This window comes from Denticeps clupeoides, chromosome 2 (assembly GCF_900700375.1).
Source record: "Denticeps clupeoides chromosome 2, fDenClu1.1, whole genome shotgun sequence".
Classification (NCBI taxonomy): Eukaryota; Metazoa; Chordata; class Actinopteri; order Clupeiformes; family Denticipitidae; genus Denticeps; species Denticeps clupeoides.
This window is the reverse complement of record NC_041708.1, coordinates 13,289,211-13,308,060: the sequence shown is the minus strand read 5'-3', so window position 1 is coordinate 13,308,060 and position 18,850 is coordinate 13,289,211. Positions and strand designations below refer to the sequence as shown.

General features: G+C 40.8%; 1 protein-coding gene across 2 annotated transcripts in view; it reads left to right on the top strand.

The window, feature by feature from the left end:
* ctbp2l (C-terminal binding protein 2, like) overlaps positions 1–18,850 on the top strand; it is a 72,400-nt gene that overhangs the window by 10,329 nt on the left and 43,221 nt on the right. The window contains exon 2 of one of the 2 annotated variants that reach the window (XM_028961176.1): positions 11,899–11,988. The exons of the other annotated variant lie outside the window; for it this stretch is intronic. The gene's annotated coding sequence lies outside the window, so the exon portion shown is untranslated. The remainder of the gene's footprint in view (positions 1–11,898; positions 11,989–18,850) is intronic. 2 annotated transcript variants of the gene reach the window in all.

Here is an 18,850-nt window from a genome sequence, read left to right as displayed (position 1 = left end):
TGGCTCCCTGAGAGTACCCATTAAAGCTAGTGACCCATAGGCCTTGCCAAGACCTACGATCCGGTATATCAGACGAGTCTGTGCGGCCAACGGGGGTTGGGAAAACTCAGAAAAATTTGGAAAAAGGAAAAAAGAACATGTTACGTTCAAAGCTGCAACTCTAAGACCGTAAAACGCTAAAAAAAAACGGAGAGGTCTCCGCACAATATTGGTTTGCTTGTACATATTGGTTGCTTCGTTGGTGACGGATGCTCGCAATCTAGGACCAAACTTGAAAAAGTTTTTTTTTTTTTAAGAATTTGTGCTGACGTGATTATGGCAGGTCGTGCGGCTTTTTGTTCTGCACTATTTGATATATGGCTCGGTGGGATTTTTGCGTTTATTATTCTTGTCGAAAATTCAGATGGTTAGACATACAAAGAAATTTTTTATGTTTCGTAGATCTCGCCAATACCGAAGGTTTGACATTAGGCTTGCTTCTGTGCGACTTACGGATCACACACAATTTTGAAAAAACAAGTCAATGTGTCAATGTCAAGTGTCAATGGGTGAAAAAAGTTTATTTTTTTCAGTCATTTTTTGCAGCACTTCATGCTGAAAAATTAGTACTCTATTGAGTGAGGTGTGCTATTACTTTTATAAGGAATGCCTGTTATTTTGGCCACTTTATTAGGAACACCTGCACCATCAGCCACATTATTATAATGCAGTACCAAGCAGAAGAGGAACTACCAGACCCCTGTCATAAAAAGGAGCCCAGTGGAGAGAGTGGACAGTATCCGATACCTCGGTGTTCACATCTCGCAGGACCTGTCATTTGTTAGCATTAACATGCTCCAAACATCACTAAGTCATGTGACCGCCTGTTCCATTGGCTACTTTAGTTATACTGCCTGCTCTTTTGTTAATTTATAAAAGTTTGGTAATTTGGTTCTGGTTTTGTTTCAAAGGGATACACACTTATAAAACATATGCCATCCGAATGTATGAGCACAAACACCCTCGCTCCCATATCTGCAACATGTGCAGCAGCCTGGGCAATTGTCATTCAGGATTCTTCCATTGCAACAAATGCCTATCCAACACATTATATAGGTTTTTTTTGTGTGTAAAAGGGCCTTGCAGAGCATATTTGCTGAGGTCAGAATATTTTAACTATTTTTGCACACACACACTTACACACATTTATTTAACCTCTTTATTAACAATGCAGTTCTGCATTTCCTTGGTAATAAAGTAAGATGAATGTTTTTTTTTTAAATCACTTGCCTTCTAAAAAATTGACGTTCCCTTGAACAATAGCCATGCCGCAGCGAAGGATAGCGAACACTGACCTCAACTCTTCTGCAGTGCTGCGTATGCAGTCATTATGCCAACCACGTCCTGACGTGTATGGACCAATTTGAAAGGGAGAAGGAGAGACTCGGTTAAAACTGCCTGTTATCAGGAACACTTTTTTTTTTTTTTTTTTTGTCTCCAAACTCTGCTGACTGCACGTATCTTGTGCAGAAAATGACAGAGAGAGTCTGGGTCAATTTGTCCTTCATATTTAAAACCTGGTGCAATATTTAAGACCTGGTGACCTAGTGAATTTTATACTCCATCAAATAGGGGGCAGTATTTCTCCAGAAAGCTTGAGTGTCCTGCCCCATCGCGCAAAACAGGGAAATGTCCTGTAATTTATATTTATTGTAGTTTGTTGTGATGATTCATGAACCTAAGGCAGTACACATACAGCATACAAAGCTTCATAAATAGGAGAACAAATCAAATTGTGCCTATATTTTCTGTATGGGCTTTTCCTGCAAACCTGAAGTTTCTGTTATTAATTGTGTTTCTATTAGGCCTCACTTTTAGCAAAATGGAAATAGAAATGCATAATGAAAAAATTAATTTTCGACAAAATATATTTTCACCATTTACAGATAAAACATTGCAACTTTAACCCTGAATATTTGGTAGACCAAATATTTCTTTCTTTTATTTTCTGTCTTTTGTCTGTATTAAAAGCAGCAGAAACCATACTGCAGATGTGGTTTGATTGGAAGCGGGTCATTTATAGTGCAACACATTCACCTGATCTCTAATGTAAACAGAGCAGCACAACAATTGGAACCTCCCCCCTTTACCACCCAGCGCTCATGTAAAATTCCTTATTACTAGTCAAGAGAAACTTTGTGTGTGTGTGTGTTTCTCTCTCTTTTTCTGCTTGTTTATGGCTTTCTCTCTCTGGATTTCTGTATGTGTGTGCTTTATATAGCGATGCTGTCAAAGACTTTTTCATCTCATGGCTTCTGGTGGGTAAAAGCAGGGAGTGGGGAAACAATTATAGGACGTTGTAAAATGAAATCATGGAAAAACATTTTGAGTAAATGCTTTTCACTTATTCACAGATAAAAAAAAAAGTTTAAACATATAGTCAGAAAACATTTATAGCAGCGTTGAGCACTGTTCAGTTAGACATTTATGAGTGTCTTTACGAGCTGCATGCAGAGTTGAGCTGAGTGGTGCGCTGAGCATCATGGGTAGTCAGTGCTTCAGCCCATCTCTCTCTCTTTCTGGCACCTTGGGAGTCTGCCACTGGGGTAGGTGATAATTTGAGCAGTTAATTCCAGTCAAGTCTGGATTAGATGGTCCTGGAAATAGAGGGAGCGAGGGTGAGAGGGGATGAGCGTGGAGGAAAAGGAAAATAAAATTCCTGGTTGGTCAGCTGGGAGCTTGTGCCGAGCCAGGGCCAGTGAGCTCAGGCTGTGGTCGTGCTGTGGGCAGGAGAGGGACCATCTGCCTGGATCAGATGTTGGCCCCTGGATCTCTGTTCACATTTCAAAATGGTGGCCTGATAAGTCAGAGGGATTGTGTATCGCCAGAGTGTCGAGATATTGTAGTAAGAAAAGGTTGTGCTATGTTACACACATGTTGGAAACTGTAGCCTGTACAGCACTGATAAAAATTATGACTTGATCACCTGTCTTCTGGTAGCTTTCAACCAATTCAGTACGACTTATTATTCCATATTGTTTCAAGCTTGATATGTTTGCAGAACATTTATAGTCAATACTGTATGAGACATGGAAACTAAGTAAATAAATAAATGCTCTTCTATACATTTTAAAAATATTGATGCAAATGGAAAGGATTGCTGTTAGAAAAATTCTAAATGTATAACAGTGTAAACATGAGTAAAATGTGGAAAGGTAAGCCATACTTCTGTTCTTTGATATGAAGGGTTGTATTTATGCATATATATATGTGAAGGTTAAACATAAATTTAAATATGATTGGGTTTGTGATATAGCCAAATTAGCCTAATTCATTTTTCTAAAACGTTCCGGGAATGATAAAATGTCTCAATTACAACATGTTCAATGTTCTATATATGAGTTTAATCCATTATTTTCCATAGGCTCATTGGAATTTGGTTTCATGTTACACAAAAAATACATTTTTTATCACAAAAAAAATGTTTGTGATAAAACTCACTAACTACCTGTGAAGACCTGAAAGAAGCCTCAGAAAGTAGCCTGTTAATTGTCGGACACCTATGAAGTGCACTGGATGAGGCTTCTTTTAAAACCCACTCCTTTCAAAGAGGCCAACACAAATACAATCTTTCCCACAGGGATGGGATACTAAAGCGGCCATCGCCCAGTTAAAGTAATCCATTTCTAACTCTGGGGAAAATCAGAGGCTTCCATATTTGACTGGTCTGGAGGATTGCTCTGGGCGTAGGTAAAGCTCAGAAACCGCACGGAACAAATCATTTTCGGCCGTCCACCCAGATGTGTGCTGTTTGGGAGTGAAAGAGTTGTGAAGGGAAAATACCACCATGAATTAAAAAATAAAAAGTCCATAATGTGTCTAGTCTAGAACTGGGTTTTAATGAAACCATCTTTCATTTTGATCTTGATCAGTTTATGAATTTCAAAAACTTTATGTGAAAGTATGCCATTTTCAGACCTGCCAACCTTGGACAAAGTAAAATTTAGTTATGTATCAGGAAAAAAAAAATCATCAAATCTAATCAGAAATTAACTTAATTCAGGAAATGAGATGTGATTCCAGGACCTTGTAAAAACTTGATTTGTATGTTTGGCTAAGTGTAGGCTGCATCTTGAATTCTCTGAAAGATGGTGGGTTATCCGCTGCTGGGAAATGGATATTTTTTTGTTCTTTTTTTGGTGGAGTTCTGTGCTCTAGATGTCTGTTCATGAAAAATTGATAAATGTCATGCATCTGCTCCCTTGCAACATCGACACAAGCATTTGAACTGGTTTATCAGGACCAAGGGATGCAAAGAAATGGTGAATCCATTCAGGCTGTCCTGTGTCTTTGTTGGTGATTGTGTTCGGTTTTGGGCTGGTTTGCTCCTCTCCAACCCCCCCTCCACAGTTTGTTCAGCATGAAATCAACTCTGCGTGCTGCCAGTGTGGTTCTCTGTAATTAACCTTTCCTGGCCCGAATCAGAGGACCTTCTGAAAGCGTTCATTAACCTGCACCCAAGAGAGGCAGCCAATTGTCCTCCCACACTCCCAGTGCAATGTGAGGAAATGCTTTTCATTTGCCGGTTTTGCGGATGCACTGCTGGATCGAACTGAGCCCGGGGCCAGGGATGAAGTGGCTCTGTGTTCGTTCTCAGCTGGAGCACCAGTGGAGTGGAGTGGAGATGAGGTTGACTGGGACCTAAATCCAACATTCCTGGTGATTTGACACATGGGAGTGTCATTGTTTCTAACACCAAGAAGTTGAACTGTAATTTTTTTTTGTTAAAGCTTTAAAATGGTAGATGTCTATAGTCCCTCAAACCCTGCTTCCTTGCTCTGGGTGATTTACCCTTCTTCCTGTCAATAAGGAAGTGCAACTAGTTTTGCCAATTATGTGATGTTTCAGCCCATAATCATCTAAAATGCTGCAAAACACGCACAAATTCCAGAATTTGCAATGAACCCAGAGCAAACATTTTTATAAATTTACCAAAATGAATAGTCAGGATAGAACTGTGACTGAAATAGTCTTTGCAAGTCTGTCATTTTTTTGTGTGGTGATTTTGTAGAATAGTCCAATTTTTGTCTTTTTTTATGGACAGTGTGATTGTCATTGTGATACACAGCATAGCACATGGTGCACACATTGAAATGTGCCCTCTGCTTTTAACCCATCACCCTTAGTGAGCAGTTGGCAGCCATGACAGGCACCCGGGGAGCAGTGTGTGGGGATGGTGCTTTGCATGACCATCCCGTCACCATGACGCTCCTTTCAATTTGCTGAGCAGTGTGATTGAAACCTTTCCAGGACTATGACCCTGCCCCCCTCTGCCCGCCTTCTCGCTGTCACTCCTTGGCCCTGCGGCAAAGGCGTGAGGTCTGCCCTGGAGTCGGGGGAAATGCACCGGGAGCAAGTTTGCGTAGGAAGCGTGAGCTGTAAGGATTTGTCACACTCAGTCCTGAGCCGGTCTTTGCACCACACTTGACAGATGCGTTTACAGGCTTATATATTGTGAGTGTTGCTTTTTCTTTTACCTAGTATGCACGTTGTCCTTAAGAGGCATGGTGTTTTTTTTTTGGTGTGGCTAATGTAATTATTACACAGTTAATTGCTGAATGATTTCACAAAAACATGAACCAGCACTTGCCACTTAGCAAAAGTAGGGATTTGATCACACAGTATAGGCAGGAGGGCCACACGTTGTATCCTCCTGTCTTCAGATGTTTCTCGCCAACCTGTATTGTTGTTTTTAATCTTCACAAGTCGACATTTAAAGATTTGGTCCTTGAATGTTCAGGGGTCCCCTCAAGAACCGAGAAAGAAAAGAAGGGGGGGGGGGGGTGTGGGGGTGTGGAGAAGAGCCCAGACAGGACTGAGGACAGTTGGCAAGTGATAATTTTTTTTTTGTTTAATGACTGATTAGTAAAACGCCTGTCAACTTTCAAAGGCACCACTGAGCTTTGATCTCTTGACCCTTTGAGATTGAGGACTATATCCTGCAGTTTAGGAAGAAAAACCAATTGCCCAACCAAGAGACAAAGGTGGAGGTTTCCCTCAGCTTTTCTTTATCGGGTCAGGTAGTGTCATGGCAACAGGAGGGTGGAGTCCAAAATCCTTCAGCAAAAATCCTCTGTGCTGACATTAATTCTTTGATTATTACCCACACTCAGCCTAGAAAAATGTAAAAATGTCAGATTGTTAATCTAATTGTAATCTTGTAAAACAACGTCTGTCCAGATATCTTGCCACTGGTGTTTCAAAACGTTCGAAACGTTCAGTTTTGTAAGTGAAGACCAAGTTTGGATCTAGTTCATGCAGAGAAAAGATGTTCCTCCAGATAGGTAGAGATGTTCTCTGGAGGTCTGGTCGTGTTAGGAAGGGTCTTCTCATTGTCTCATGGAGGCTTGGCACTAAATATTAAACGTTTCCTGGCACTAAAATAGCAGATATTATGCCTTATGCTGCTGTGTTAATGTCATTTTCATTTAGTTTGCTTATTGTCTTTTTAAGTCACTATATCTCTAACCAGGGTACTATTTTGAAAATCACAAAAATATCTCTGACAGGCATCACAAAGGAGCCTGGTTACAGATGCCCAGCGCTGTGCACAAACTAGTTTTGAATTTGAATGAAGCACACATGCGCGGAAGGTAAATACTCTCTATGTCCCCATTCCTTTACTCTAATGAGTCCTCAGACCAGAAGGTTTATTTTTTCCTCCTAATTTGACATGCTTCGCTTAGGCCGGGTCTGCGGCTCTCTATGCACACCCCAAAGCCTCCATGTAAACCCCTAATGAACAGTGAGAGAAAAGGAAAGCGCGCAGGTTCACCTGGGGTTGCAATTAGTCTCCGACACATCACTCATCAAAAGTTTTCCCCACTAACATGGGCCTGATATGAATAACAAGTTGGAGATGTTGAAGGCCTCCTCTTTCTTCGCTGTGTTTATAGCTCCAGCTAAATTCCCCACCGTTCTCACAGGTGTCGCTTGCGAACTGCACAATAGTCCACATGTTTTCAGCTTTCTAAGGAAATTAGTGTAAAAAGAATAGTTTGGCCATTTCAGCAGTTTTTTGCTACAAGTAGAGGTGGGCCATATCATATCAGTAATACCAGTATTTTTTTTGCCTCTTTCTCTCAAGTGCTTTTTAGTCATGCTAAATATTATAGCATGCTTTAGTCTAAAGAATGCAAATTGTGCATTTAGTAAAAATTTTTCATTTTTTCAGATTGACATCACAACCAGGAATCAAATAAATACTGTTGTTTTAACGTTTCAACACATTTTAATGCATAGTAATATATTTATCACCTTTGAATTTTATACTGGTGATTAATTTTCCCAAGAAACGATTTGTTCTGACATATTACAGCTGCCACAGCTAATTCCATCAGATTCCAGAACTTTTAATCAGATTTTATGATTGTTGCAACCCTATTGTTGCAAGTCTTTATTTGTGAATATTGAAACTGCTATATTTTGAAATACTGCATCTAGCACAAAAGCTGAAGACAACTGAAGGAACATTGTGTTGCTGCTTACTTATATAAGCACTTAATAACTGCTTATTGATTAGAGAAGAGGCCACTGGTACAGGATGATTAGTATCCACCAAAATTAAATGTTTTTATTCTGTCATTCAGGTCTGGTAAATTTGTCTTTGGTTGCCCATGTGTTAGTCACATCACTGTCCATAATAGATTTGGGTTTGTTTTGTAGGATTCTGGCCAGAAACTCATGAGATCAAGTGCCGAACCTGCCCCATCAGCCACTAGGCCAAGACGACGGTTATAAACAGGGCTTCTTCCGAGATGAGATGGTCACGGAGCAAATTGCTGGCTGCAGTTTATAAGCATAATAAAGTTCTTCTAGAGCTTCATCTGACAGCTGTGGCCCCTGCATAAACACTGTAGCCGTCTGACCTCCCCCTCCAACCCTTCATCCTCCCTCACACACCTGCCACTCCTCTTTTACAGTAGACTAACCCCAGGCCTCCAAGCAGTAAGAAGCTCATTTTTGCATTTCACATGGCTCTAAAAGGTTATTAACACTTTGTAATTAAAGTCTCAACTCAATTAGCCCCCGTCTTTGACCTTTGTTTGCTGGGCAGAGGCGCTCTTATCTTAAATGCAATTATTGCAGCCGGGTAGCGTGGCATCTCATTCTTTCATCTGTGGCACCATGTGAGTGGTAATCACACTAGCAGTGCAAAAAACACTGGATGCTATGTCTGCCATTGTCTTGTTGTGTTACAAGTAAAACCTTAATGCAAAAGTATTAATGCAATTATGTTGCTGAGGCAGCTGTAACGTTTTTTTCTTCTCCTCCCCCTTACTTTTTGGCCCAAGTCTCAGCATTATTAGGGAATTGCGCATTAACTGAAGTCAGCAGTTTGCTCTTTGTGCTGCAGTCTCATTACATTTACGGGGAGGGGATCAGGAGCAGTGCAGAGGTGGAGGAGGAGGAGTGGGATGGGGAGAAAAATTAATTGAAGGCTTGCGATAGTTAGGACAGGAGCTGGGCAAGGGCAGCGTAAATCACAGGGCACCATGACGCTTTTACACATCAGAGAGGGAGAAGTGGTTAACTTTAATGGGAGGAGATAGAAACGTTGAGTTGCTATATTTCCCCACCCTCTCATGTAGAAACACACACATTCCCCCCCTTGACCAAACCCACTCTAGTGGACAGATGCCCCTCCCTACCATAGTTTCGTTTTGATATATTGAGTTCATTTGGCCCGGTGCTTTAACTCATGTGCTTTTTGGCATTTCCTGGACAGGGGTGTGGTGCTGAATTTTTTCTTCTGATATTGCAGGTCCTCTTCTGATATTGCGGTTCTTCACCCCACCTTTTCAACCCTCCCCCCAGCCCCCACCTTCTTCTGCGGCCTTTTTCCCGCCTCTGCCAGTTCATTAGGCTAAAATACCTTCTGAACCTTCTGGGCATTATTATTCATAATAGATATGTATTGATAAGCCATGGTTTTCCTCAAGAGATGTGTTTTTTTCCATCACAACACCTGGACATCTCGCCAGCACCTAAACACCCCCTCCCAAGTTCTGGAGTTTAGCAGAGGTGTTTTTCATTTGGAATCCATTAGCAGTCTGAGTTTTGCGGTTGTAATTCTGGTTGTCTGCTTATTGTGCTTATTTAAACATGGATGATAAATGGTTTGTTTATTAATTATGGGGAAATGTTTTTTAATTGTACTTAATTGTACAACTGATTTTACGCATGAATTTTCATTGTGATGCTGAAAACTCTGGAACAATTATTGAATAAAACAAATAGTCTTTGTTTTAAGCATTTGCCTATTTTTCCCAAATGTTTTTCAGTTTTTCCAGTTTGAATTGATTTTTAGGGAAACATCTTTTTAGGTTCTAAGCAGGATGTTCTAAGAAAGGATGTTTATGTACCTAGGTAGAGGTGTGTGTGGTAAACCAAATATTTTTTTCTGGTGTTTATTGAGGCAGTTATGGATATTATTGAGGCAGTCATGGATAAGTGAAGAATTGTGATATTACAAACAAATGTGAAATGGAGAAATGCTGGCCAGGACCTCGCACTGTTTTGTGGGTTTAAATAGTCCAGAATGATGACATGAATCAACTATGAATGAGCTGATCTATTTTACTCTCATGTAATTGTTTTCAAGTTTTTTTTCCCTTGGTGAAAAGTATAAGGGGCGACACTGGTGGGAGCTGGTGGGGCGTGAACTTTACAGAATAGAAGGAAAAAAACAGTCAACAGACAGCTTTAGATTATAATTGAATCGGTCATCTAATGTCCACACATGAAGAATTTCTATCTCTCTCAAAAAAATAAAGAGGAGACAGAAAGTGGGGGGTTGTTTGAGCGCCACACTGGGCAGTTAAAGAGCTGAAGCAGAACCAGATGCAGATTGGCATCTTTAAACATCAGTTACCAGGGTGGAGCCTCAGCAGCGACAGGGTCCTTTCAACCCCTATAAAAGACATTTTGACCCTTGTGACACTCCCGAGTTGAAATGGGGGCTACTGCAGAAATGCAAGAAGACACACACAAACAAACGAACAGTGTTCTTTCCCCTTATTCCATTATTTAAAAAAATTGTATTAATAAACTAACAGTGCATTGTTTAATGTAATGCTTTTATTACCATAGGTACTCACAAAGATGTTTCTTTGTTAAGGCCAGAGGATTGACCCAAAACCCCAGGCTCCACGTTTTTGGTCTCATGACTCATGTCTCTCTTCACTGCTTGCCCTCGCTGTGGTAGAGGACATGAACTGTTGCAGTGTGTGTCTCTTTTGTGTTTAACGAGAGGGTCTGTGTCCATGTGCCTTTTGTTTTGTGTGTGTGCGTGTGTCCAGACTCGCTCACTCACACACTCATGCCTGCCTGCCTGCCTGCTCCCCCCTCAGCATGGCCTCACTGTCAGCTCAGTGTGTGTTCAGCTGAAAAGCACTTTCTTCCGGCTCCCCTGCACTCACAAACGCCAGATTATCTTCTGTTGCCCAATACACATGGCATCCCACCACGAGCCCTGACAGCAGCGTCTGCAGTAGTTTCCATTTCATAATGAGGCTTTTCTTTTTCTTTTCTTTTCTTCTCTCTTTATCGTACGCCTGGGCTGTTCATTGAAATAATGTCAATATAATTATACTGTCAAATAAACACCAATTTTAATACATAGTGTGTCCAGCTGCAGCTTCAATTTCTCTATATCCATGATTTTAAACATTTACTGATCATAATTAAAAAAGGGATCACATATGGGATCACATCATGTTTGGTATAGAGCACATGTGAGACCCTTATGGTCCTGTTGGAGTGTTGGCTTTGGAGTGTTGATTGGGTTGTAAAGTAGAATGCAAAGATAACATGTTTTTACAAGGAGGTTTTTTATATATAGTTTTCTCTACTATGTTCTAAAAATGACTGGAATTATGATTAATTTTATCATGGTTAAGTTTAACAGCACAGTTTCAGACCTGGCCTTTGGGTGGAAATCGTCATTGCTGCCTGAATGATGTTGCTTAGTTGATGACTGAATACTCAGTAGGGGTTGTTTAAAATCTTTATTGTCTGTTAGAGATCAGCACTGTGCTAATCTACTAAACTCAATAAATATACTGTATTATGCAAAAAGTAATCTGTCCCATTCATAAGAAATGTATTACCCGTCTGCTGTCTATGAAGTGATCTGATCTTAACTCAAACGCACATTTTCACTAGTTTTCTACAAAATTTCTTGATAATTATTGATGATTATAATTATTATTATTACATTGCAAAAATGCATCACAAAAGACCAGGAGTACAGTTTATTGTTAGAAAGCAATTTTATATCTCCACTGCATCTTTCTAATAATTTGCTTAGCGTTAAGGTTAAATCTAGAATTCTTTTTTTTCATTCAGACTACAGATATGTGTGTCAGATATCAGCTAAATAGGGATCCAAATAACTGGATTGGGTATCAGTAATAGTGTGCCAATCTATGAAACCGATCTATTCCACAAAATTGTAACATATTCTAGATTTTTATACATGGGAACACTACATCCTTGTGCTAAGCCAGTGATTCCCAACCTTTTTTTCCATGAATCATCCCTGCCTGTGTCCAAGACAAGCCATGACCCCCCAATCCCAATTCCTTCCCCCATACACACATTCAAATAGTAAAATTATCTATTACAAACTTTTTTTTGCAAAATAGACCGAAAGTTCGTATTTGCTGCCCAATCTGACCCGAACCTGACTGGACATACAGAGCGATTTATTTTCTTCCTGGTCATTTCCTGTCATGGGGTAAAAAAAATAAATAAATCATTTGATTTAAAACTATAAATATTAACTTTTCTCCCTGTTGTTCAGTCATGATAAATATGCAAGACCATGTTAAAAAGTTTTGCTTGTGTCTGTCATAGCTGAACAAGCCAAGATTCCATGGACTGCTATTCAAGTTTGCACATGTGCAGTGAGGACAAACGTCACGATGGCCGTCAAATTTCAAACAGGTTTGATATTCTTACGATGAGCCGATTGTTGGTCGGGGCCTGGTCTGGATTGGGTCATGATTGTACATCATGTCCACTGTATGATGCATGACACATATTCAAGCTGCGATTCTTCCAGACTCAAGGAAATATAGTGTGAGTGCAAACTCGCCCATTAAACCATGAAGTTTATGCCCATCTTAAAGCCATAGAAAATGAGTATGACCCCGACCTGGCTCAGGCCAAGATTTATAGCTCTAGTCTATATACCATACAGAATTATACAGAGTTTGGATTATCCTTTGGGGTGTGTTATTATACATTTAATGTTTACAAATATAATTTTGGTAACCTCAGTGCAGATACAATCTCTTGCAGAGGGGCCGCGGACCCCAGGTTATGGTTAGTAACCACTGTGCTAAGCGATAGATAACATAGTGTGAACATAGTATGAAAGGAGCTAACAATAAAATGTCATGAGTATGGAGGTATTTTACACTTGCTACACTAGTTCTTCTCAACTAACTACTAACTTTAACTGCTAACTGCGCTACACCAACATGGTCCATAGCTACCTGCAATATATTAAATGTCCTACGGAGCAGTAATAGACCTTTAGGTGGAGAACTGCAGTGTCAGAGGTGGCTGTTCAGTCCCAGGTTGTGTGTTTGTGGTTAATGTGTACTGTGATATGGAGGCAGGATTCAGACTCAAATTTGTATCTCTGTTGCGATCCTCCTCTGTTTTTTCTGCTCTTGTTACCCCTGCAGATCGGTTCATAGGGCCATCACGTTATCAGTAGAGCTGCCAATGCAGCAGCGCGGCACAATAACTCAAGGTGCAAGCTGTTTGCATGCTTGACGCAGCGTTTGCATGGCATGAGTGGTGTGTGCTTGTGACTCGGTGCCGCTCCGGAGGCATGATGAATAGCTATTTTTCCTCTGTTGTTGCCGATCAGCACTTTTATTCCACAGTTAATCCACAAGGCTGTGCTCGCTTACACCACCATCATTTTTCACCTGCCCTTTTTCTCCCTTCCCTGTGTTCCATACTGTTGTCAGAACAGGTTGTGCACATTCCAGGGCCACTTCCTTCCTTCCCCTTACACACACACACAAACACACTGATTTAGTGGCTGTGGTGGTGTGTGTGGGAGAAGCTATAGAGGATGCTGGCTGTCAGCATGAGCCAGGGAGAACATCCCAGCGCCCAGTCGGTGGAGGAGGTGTGTGTGTGCCCGTCTGTCAGGTGTTGAAAGGATTGGCTTGTTGGACAGGCCTGCAGAGTGCTGGGCGTGTTTATTTACTGCCGTCACCATTGCTGTGTTCGCTTTGTGTAGTCGCATGTCGCTGTCATTGCTGAAGGGCCGTCCATCATGTGATACCCAAGGCATAGCACTTACCCTGGTGTAGTGAGATGGGCGTGGCTATGTGGGATGGGCGTGGTAGTACCTAGTGGGTAACACACTCGCCTATGAATCAGAAGACCCAGGTTCAAATTCTGCTTACTACCATTGTGTCCCTGAGCAAGACACTTAACCCTAAGTTGCTCCAGGGGGACTGTCCCTGTAACTACTGATTGTAAGTTGCTCTGGATAAGGGAGTTTGATAAATGCCATAAATGTAAATGTAAATGACTCGGGATACGCTAATTTTACAGGATGGGATTTTGGGACGGAAAGCCTCTGCTTTCCACACATCTATCAATACCTTTTCTTTAAGCCTTTGTTTGTTGCAGGTTGCAGGGAGAGGGATGAATTAACAAAATCCAATCAAATCTTACAAATCATACACAACTTTATTCAGCGGAGTAAATTTCTAATTCAAATCTATTAGTTAAATTGCTTAGATTAACAGATTTACACTAACATTACTGAGCATCAGGGCAAGACGTTCAGCATTCCAAATTCATTCAAAAATCAGTGGCTGCATCTTGGTCCGGAGACTATAAAGGAGCGGGGCTTTGAGAGAGATCCTTTCGACCCTTGAGTGATATTCATGTTCTTGTTACTGAACCAAATTAAAAACATACTTTTTTATTGAACCAATTTTATTGAGTAAAATTGATTAACAATCACCAGATAACAAAACGAAATATCAATTTGAGTCTACATTTCTAAAACTACATTGACTACTTGAAAAGTTAGATTAAAATCAATTTGAAGTCTGATGTCAAAAAAGAGCAAACAATTTTGCTCAAAACCCTGCCTTCACATCTAGTATGCTTACACCATGGTTTTTATCATTATTTTAACAACATAGAACAGACTGAAAGTGTGGCTGAAAACACCTAACCACCTTCTACAATAACCAAAACAACAGGACTGAAATCTGCCTGATTTGTGTCCAAAAGCAATGGGTCTCAAGAGACAGGCTGGGGCCAGAACTTCCAGTCCTTGCGAAGTGGAATTTATTTGTTTATTTATTTAGTGCTGTGTGACAAATCCTGATGCCAAATATATTTTTGTTTACCACTAATGAACTCTGAAAGCTGATAAAGAAAGCATTCTTGTGTCAGGAAAGATGAGGCAGCTGAGCCTAGACAAATGTCTTCACGCTGGCCTTCAGCAATTTCTGGAAGATGTCGAGTAAGGTTCTGGACCCTCAGCTGCTGAGGAAAAATGTGGAATAAGCATAATGATTGCTCTTTCATGCACACGCACACACACAGGCACAATAGCATGGTGAGGAAGCCTCCTGAGATGTGCTCCACATACAACGTGACAGAAGAGCTGAGCACTTTGACTCGGCTTGATCCGCAGAACTGATTGACAACCACCCACAGGACCCTCCCAACCACACACCTACACATACACACATTTTTACTTTGTTGAGATTTTTTTTAAATGGTCGAGATTGGTCTCACTGTGAAGATAATAAGTCATATAATGTACATAAACCCACAAAAATACTACTCAGTCATAGCTGTAGCAATGGCCACATACATACCCCCACCCCACCCCTCCACCGCTCTGTGTCCCTCTGTCTTATATGAACCCATGCAGCGAGGGTAATTAGTCCCTTATGGTCTTGGTCTTGTCCCCCTCATGTAACTGCGACCTTCCTGAGCTGTGTAACTCAGTCATTTTTTGTGTTTTCCCACTGACCCTTTTCTTCTTGTAGTGCACTATTACTATTATTAGTGAATTCAGACATGACCATCAGAGCCTGGTTGTGGTGGGGAGTACTGCAAGCTGAAATATGGGAAGTTAGGATGTTAGGAAGGGCATCTAGACACACAACCCTGCACATTTTCCTTCGTCACGGCACTGCATGCACACCTCCAGCTCACTGTAAAAACACAGGCTAATCCTGACCTTCACATCCCGAGCGATCTGTTTCCCATTTTAATGTAGAATAAATGTTTTCTTTGGGACTCTGGGTGCAACATGAGCCCAGCGTTGCTCTGCAGACCTGCCAGGGAGAATGGCTATGATATTTAAGCAAAGCTCTGTACAAGTCCTCTGTGTCATTAACAAACACATTGTCCTAGGTTCCTATGTAGGTTTGTGTGTGCGTGTTGTGTTTTTGTGTGAAAGAGAGTGAGGGAGTGTGGGAAAACACTCTGGGTCAACTCTGTGTTAGACTAAAGCACATCTGTGTGCTGCGATGGGGAGGGGTTGACAAAACTGACTCATCCATATTGTGAGTATGTTGCATGTGCATGTGTGTCTTTGCTGTTCTGGACATTATCAGCACTTTGTTTTGTTTGGTATTTTACCAGCTCAGGCTAAGCAACTACATGAAACTTGGACAGTCTCTTCTCTCTTTGTGTGTGTGTGTGTGTGTGTGTGTGTGTGTGTGTGTGTGTGTGTGTGTGTGTGTGTGTGAGTGAGTGAGGGTGTGTTTTTGTGGACATGGCACTGGAGGTGGGGCTGAACTACCGTTCTAGTGGAGGAAGTTGTGAATCATGCCTTTTCCTCTGGGTCCTGAGGGACGTTGTGCGGACCTCCAGTCTAGGCTGCAGTTCAGGGCTCTTGGCCCTTTTGGGCATCAGATCCAAGGAGTGGGCTGGGTGCACATGGCCATTTTCAAGGATTTTTTGTATTTATATGGCACTCCACATACAGATTCATTTAATCACAGTTAAATCACATTGTAGTTAGTTAACAACAAGTGTTTATAAGTTTTTGTTCAGGAACAAAGTGATAGGAAGAGGGATATGAACCTATGACCAAAATGTTGTTGGACAGCAGGACCCTGTTCTGCATCTTTTAGGTAATCCGATCCAAAGTGAACTCTCTTAGGCACTGGTGTGTTCATTCCCAGGATGCACTGGCCACATTTCCTTCTCTGCAGACATGTTTGGCCTGTCCTGGCATTCAGCAGAACGGGTTCAGTTGTTCTAGATGTTGAAAGTTGGTCACTGTCTACAGGGGGTTAAAAGAAATTGAAAGTCGGTATTGTGCAAATGAGCGAAAAATTGTAAATTCGTATTTTTCTAAAGTACGTGACCTTACAAATGGATGCATATGAAACAAACGAGTTCTTAGAAGTCAATATAAATAAATACTTCCCCATTTCTAGAAGGCACATTTTACTTTAGTTTACCTTACTGTTAATATGAATTTCTAGATGAAGTTGGTGCATTTTCTGCTTATATGCTGCATATATCTTGGTTCATTTAGAGTGTCAGTAATTGTAAAACTGGTTATTTCATTTGAAAAGGTTATTCATAAGGCCATCCGTTAACCCTGCTGGAAATGGCATTATCTATTATCTATTTTACCCTATTTCATATTATTAACATCAAGACAGTCTAACTAAATTGGAGGGCTCGGAAATACATATAAATACACAATTTCATTTGTGCATCCATCTTGGCACATTCCTCTATACAAGATGATTCATAAAATGCTTTAGTGTAATGTTTTTTAGATTATACATGATGAACTGCCATCATTTATTATGGAGACAATGGCTAATGAAAGTGAAGTGACTGTCATTGGATGTACATTCTAGGTCTGAGAAGCCTGTTCGTCCCCTCTACTTTTGAAATAAGAGGCATAAGTGATTTTGGCTGTACTGTTCTACCTTGATGTTTTGGGGTTAAGTAGAGTAAGCAGTGAGTGGGAAAATCTCTGCAGCAGATATTTTTAGTCCCCCGGCTCTTTACTTTCCTCAACTTTCCAGTTTTGAAAGATTTAGTTGAGGAGGAACAAAAAGCAGCCATGGAGTGGGAAAACAGAGCAGCCAATATTTTTTGTGAAATTAGCACTGGTTAAAAACAATACATGTAGGTTGACAGGAGGTTGTCGACCTGCCCCTTTTTAGCTTATTCCCCTTTTCTATGAATCTTGAATGTGATTGGTTGGATTTCTCATATCTGGTATTTCTCATTTCTCACATTTTTTTTACTTTCCTGCTCAATGGCTTGTGACAGGTGACTTTTAGTGTTTTATCAAAATTCTTGAGGGCAGGAGACCCTCAAGTCCCTTCAACCCCAGTAAAACAGTGGGCCCTGTAAGGTGACAAATATATAAAACTGTAGTGAGGCACTTTCTGGAGCCTCATGGTGGCCAACGTCACACTTTATTTAGCTTTGTCATCCATATGTCCAAATCAATGAATACTAGTGATTTGTGTTATTTCTTCTGTTATTATTGTATGATAAAGTGATAAAGTGAAGTGATTGTCACTTGTGATACACAGCACACAGTGCACATCACCCTGAGTGAGTAGTGGGCAGCTATGACAGGCACCGGGAAAGCAATGGGTGTGGACGGCACCTTGGCGGATCGGGATTCGAACTGGCAACCTTCTGCTTACGTGGCCGCTTCCGTAACCGCTAGGCCACCACTGCCCTATGAGTATGATAGTGCCGTAATTATTTATAAAGCACGCACCCTCCAGATCAATGACTTTTTTTTTTTTTCTGCAGTCCAGTCCAGTCATCAGTATGAGTCTGTGGCAAATGCAGATCTCTAAACGAGTCATGACTAATTAGTCCCTGAAGGTGGGTGTTCCCGTCTGTAACTGCTTACTAAATCAAATTATGCTCGTCTTGCTAGAGCAACTTCACTTAATCACATCAAAGGCTGTTGAGCTCTGCTCTCTGTTGTTTGCAAGTCTATTTATTTATTTATCTATCTATCCACTTGTTTGTTATTTACAACAACTGTAAAAAGAGTTGGTGGGTAGGGGCCTGCAGTTTGGGCATGATCATATCGGTTTCAAATTAATTAAATATATCAATATATTAAAGGATGGTTTTCTGATATAATAATAACATATAAAATATATGTTATAGTATATATCAGATAACATTTAATTATGTATTGTTTTGGTTTGTTTGTTTGATCTATGGTGTTCTAATTTGTCATAAATTATCTGAAATATCTGCGAAGGTAGAGCCATAGTGGGATCTCAGAGCTTGCATACATACATGGAATCTAAAGTTAACACATTATTGTCTGTGTGGGTTTGGTGGGGATGTTCAGGTTGACACTGAGGCTTCTTGTTTTGTAGGTAGAAATTTGTAGCAATTTGTGTTTCTTTTATATCTGCACCTGAAATGGAAATGTGCACATCACAACCTGTGATGTGATGTTTTTATTTGTTTTTCATGACATTTTGTTCATGGTGTATTTTCTTCTTCATTCCTCACCATTGACCCCTCAACATGGTAGTCCCAATAGTGAACCACCTCCTGCTTCTACCATTTTTACTACCGTTGGGTCTCCTAGTCCTCACAGAGAAGGTTGCAGGTGGAGAGTGAGTGTGTGATGGATGAGGTTTTTCCAGGAGCTGTGTGGGGGTGGATTTACAGAGAGCATCTCCGATAATCAGTCGTCCCCCCCGACCCCCCCACTGTTGCTCTGTGTGTGTGTGCTAAGAGTGACACACCAGGAAAAATGGATGTGTGGTGTTTGTGTGCTGAGGCA